Genomic DNA, 4,947 nt, shown 5'->3' on the forward strand with positions numbered 1-4,947 from the left:
AAAGGGACAGAGAAAGAGAGAAGAGAAAGAAAGAGAGAAGAGAAAGAAACGTCGAGAAGTCTTTAGAGCAACAAGAATATCAGGAAAAAGTAGAGAAGATAGATCTCCATATACACCGGTCATCCTAGGGGATTGTAGTCAGTATGTGGAAGGATCTTCTCTAAATCTCCATACACGCCCTTCCCCATTAGGCCTCGCATCCGCAGAGAGAGATCTACTAAAATAAGGGATTAACAGGACGCATGGAAAAAGCTCTCTTGAAAAGAAAGAACGAGTGAGAAAGAGAGAAGAGCCACCACCCTTCACAGAGAAAGAAATGCCTAAAGAGGCTTCATAGGTTGTGAAGAAAGAAAGAAAGAAAAGCAAAGACGGACGTAAGAAGAAGAAGATGGAGAAGTCCGTATGTGTAGATACATAAGATGACGCCGCAGAGTTCCAGGTGCTTCATTGCCCGTGCTATGTGGATAGCTAGTAAAGACTGAGGTGTATAGACAGGCGACTAGGCGAGTCAAAAAGGATAAAGACCGACAAGAAGAAAATGCGACAAGTCCGGCCTCAACGTGAAAGAAGAAAGCGTCAAGAAAATAGCTTTAATTCCATTAAAAAGGAACAAATAAAAGACAAAGTGCACTATGAAGAGTCCTCATACGAGCTCTCGACTGAAATAATTTGTAGAGGGACTTCTTTCATCTTTGACTCCCTCTAGGAAAAGTCGATGAACTCAACCAACGTGACTTCTTGCAGAGCTTAAAATGTTTAGTAGCTAGCTAGCTGTACAGACAGGCAGTGTGTTGTCGCATAGGCGTGAAACTATAGGCTGACTGGATACACCACTGCATGCGAACAAATACAGCTAGAGTAGACAGATGGACAGACAAACCCCCTGTATTAAATCGAAAGGAATCCGAAATATGATGTATACACAGCGGATATATATGTTGTCTATCTACCTAGCTATCTGTCTATATATATATATATATCTACCTGGGTATCTATCAATCTATCTACTACTTATCTATCTATATATCCTCATCTGATCCTATATAAGAGAAGAAACATGAGAAGGAGATATGAGTTTCTTGCAAGATGCAGAGAAAAGAGAGGTGTGGCCGTTAATCATGAGAGAGGCTCCCTTCGTATGTCTCAAGACAACCGGGTGTATCGCGAGCTCGCAGAGGGAGAAGTCCAAGGAGACGGTACTAAAGAGGAGAATTGAGAAATAACGATCTCTCAGCTTAGGCCCAAGATGCGGCTGGGCCAGTAACATTTAAGAGGGTGGATCTGAGATAGATGAAGGGCGGAGAGAAAGACGAGAGAAGATGGAAGGGATTTCACGAGAGAGAGAATAGTCAGATGAAAGAAGAAGGCTTCTTGATGGAGATATCGAGTGTATATACACTTTATTTGTAAGAGAGAGACGAACCATAGAGATTCTTAATCTGGGGAACTTCTGGTCCGGCTTGCGGCGCCATCTTGGGAGATCCTTGTTGGTGAATCGATGGAAGAGAAGACTCGCCGATGAAAGGCTATCGTCCTTGCGAGTACGTGGAACTTTTAGATAGCCTCAATTAGACAAGAAAAGGATGGGAATTAAGGTCACCAGATGAATTTGAAAAGTCGGAAATGAAAAGGAAAGAAGCGTTTTCGGTGCCGGGTGACTTTGCTCGGTGCTGATGACGACGCCGGCAATCGGTCGTCTGACCCACAGCAGCACAGCGCATGGGCGCTCTCGACAAAGAGGGGATGCTGTACGAAGTGGATCAGCATGGGACCGAATCCACGGAAAGAGTTCTCTTTTTCTTCTCTCCTTTCCAACACAATCACAGGGTGAATAGGGAAAGAATGACACCACAAAAAAAAAAGAAGAGTCGGTCGCTGCCGAGCTGTACAGGCAGTAAATAGTCAGTCACCAACAGTGAGAGAGAGAGTCGTCTAGTGGTAGGCGTTGTCGTTGCTTACTCGGCCACGCAGCTCGCCAGCATGGACCCAACCCTTTCACCAAGTCTTGGACTAGCTCAACAATTGTCGTTCATTCCACGTTAAACATCTTCATCTCATCGCATTTTGCGCCCTTCTTGCCAGTCGTCTGTTTAAAAGTACGGCAAAAGATAGGGAGAGAAAACACTTGGAGAGGTGAATACCGGGAGAATCAGAGGATTCTCACCATCACGGCCTCAGCATGTACCGGTAGCTTGTCTCTTATCTCGCGATGACTAGGATGGTTCCTCGTCAGGCCGCTCTTTTTTTCTTAAGCATGCCTTGATTAACTCGAAGGAGTAAGAGTTGTAGGTTTGGCGAACCACAGGTTGTAGGAGGTTGTGCCACGCGGCGAGTTGTCGCTTCTCTGTCAATGGCGCTCCGTCTGGGGGCTGAAAGAGGAGCGAAGGTCTTTTCTGAAAGTAAACGTCTCCATCTTCTTTTCATCTCAGCCGTGGCCGTCGAACCAGTTGCCTTCGGCGCCCTGACGGGGTGTGTCTGTTTCTCATTCACGGCATTTCTTCGTCACCAGGATGATGCTTAGGTCTATTCAACATCACGGTCATCATACCAGTGTCCCTTTACTTCGACAGCAGAGGAATCTGCGACACACAGTTAACTAGACTTCGAAATACAGGATTCTTAACGCTTGTCTGTGATGCGACGGGGGAGTACTGTTCGGGAGGCTTTCTTCGGTTTTTCTTGTCAGAGTGACTTCGTGTTCTTTCCATTTTCATCTGCCGGGTGAAACGGTGGAGAAAGTGCGAGTTTCGGGATTAGGCGTACCTAGCCTGGCTCCAGGAGTTCGCACTAGCTTTGCTAAAGCTTTTGTCTTGACGAAGCCTTTGTAACCGAGCTGTTACACCTCCTGGTTCCGCCACAGGCTTCTTGCTACAGTTGCAAACAACGCACGGCAGGGGCTGTCTGTGCGTGAGAACGTCCATGAGAACGCACGGGGTTTTCTAAGACGTTTTGAGTCACCCGCAGTCCTCTTGCCTGCCCTCCGGTAGTAATCAGACTTGGAGGTTGTAATTGCAGACACGATTCGCAGTTTTCACTGGTATCGCAAGCGGAAGCTGCGCATGGTTGACAGGCGGACGAGCACTCCGTATGACTGGGGGGAACATCGTCCAATGATGTACGGACTTCGTAGAAGGGAAGTCGCCCTTTCCGAATTTTGGCAGCAACCGCTTACCTCTGACCCGGAAAAGCCGAACTGTGGAGAGGGGCCCAGACACGGTACTAGTAAGCAAGAGAGGTACGGGCGCGCCTAGGCAAGGTCGGCAGGCAGAAGGCACAGGATTCTCTGCATCCAGTAAGTACTGTCTGAGGTGAAGTCACACCGTACCGAGCGGACTGTAACGCTCTTCGGGAACTCCAGGGAACACAGATCAAGTCACGGAGCGGGGCGCCAGGCCTGAAAGGTTTCACGTCCCGAATCGTGCAGTCCGTTGACCCTGACGGAGCCAAGCCATTAGCAGCTGTGAGACAGGCTGTGGACGGTCACTCGGTTGAAGTTGCCAACCGGAATGTCGCGCGTTAAGAAGTGTGGTGGTCGGCAGCGTGCAAATATTCCCCTGTGTGGTTCATCAGTTTTGAGTAAGCATGAACCAGAGAACGCAATAAAGAAGGCACTACAAGGCTGTCCGGGGACGACATTTGGAGTGCTCTAGTTGGTGTGGGACACCACAAACAACCGAGAGGCTATACGAAGGAAATGCGCCTTGATATGCCAACTGAAGCAGAAGTCATCCTGCGTTCACTGGAAGCAGACGTCAGTCGCGCCCCGGTCTACGAAAATCCGCATGCATTCTAGACCTCTCCAGGCACTGTGGACTACATATAGTCATTGATAAGACTCCAAACAAACGCGTCAACACTTCGGAGGGGTCCCCAAACAAAAACGCATCGGGAGGCCTCGGAGACAGGCGTACTACGGGCTCCCCCGATTCGGGCTGCCTATGGAACTACGGGAACTGCGCAAGGCGGGGGTCAATCTGTCAGTGTAGGCGCGTTCGATGACGTGTGGTAACTGCTGTGTTGTTTTGCTTGTCGTGATTTGCGGTACAAACCCGGGACGCGTCGTTGACAGAGTAGCGCGGCCGGGCACGCTACGCTGCCGTCGCAGCTCTTCGGTGTTCCGCAAGCCACTGATTCACGAATGCCGTCGTTTCAACTTCCTTGGTCTCCGTCAGTGTTGCCACCTAACTAGTGATAGTAATTTCCGGTCTACTTCTGGGTCTATGTCGCGGGGGCCCGCAATCAGTCGTTATTCAGCACCGGCTGCTTTGTTGTTTGCTCGTGAGAGACACGGTCTCCATGCATTGGCGTTTGCTGCAGGAACCCTGCACGGCAGCGCGGTCACTATCGTGACCCACTCACCCGCGAACTGTTGGCCGGTCCTGCCTCTCATTGGGTACGCAATTTGTGACGCCATTCAGAACCTGTCGCAGTCCTAGAGACCCGTACCGGCCCCCGGAACCGGCTGAAGCTGCCTGGAACGGTTTCATTTGTTTATCTGCACGGAAACTCTAGAAATTCTCCGAGCGAAACCAAGTTACCGGTAGTCGGCAGCGCTGTGTGGATTGAAGCCCAGCCTAGTGATGGTGAGTTCTTGGCACGGACGAGGAATCAACCGTGTCAGCTCGTACAGCGCCGGATGTATTGTAGCGGGGAAAGTCCCCTACGGGTGGTGATCACGCCAGGGATTGTGTTAGATGCGCCTCAAGCCCCAAGTTGAGCGCACGCTGTTCCGCATGCTTACAAGTCTCAAAAGGACAGGCAGCATGCGTTTCGGGCCGATTCCGACGGAATGCAAACTACAGACCGAAGCTGTTTACATTGCTCACGCAGTACGCCTGTGATGATTTCAGGGGTCAGGCCTCTCTTATTGATAAGGGGTCTCAAGCACGAGCCCCGACCTCTACACGACCTGTCCGGAGGCTTGCTTGACTGATCCGGCAGTATAAG

The sequence above is a fragment of the Cystoisospora suis genome (assembly GCF_002600585.1).
Source record: "Cystoisospora suis strain Wien I chromosome Unknown contig_426, whole genome shotgun sequence".
Lineage (NCBI taxonomy): Eukaryota > Apicomplexa > Conoidasida > Eucoccidiorida > Sarcocystidae > Cystoisospora > Cystoisospora suis.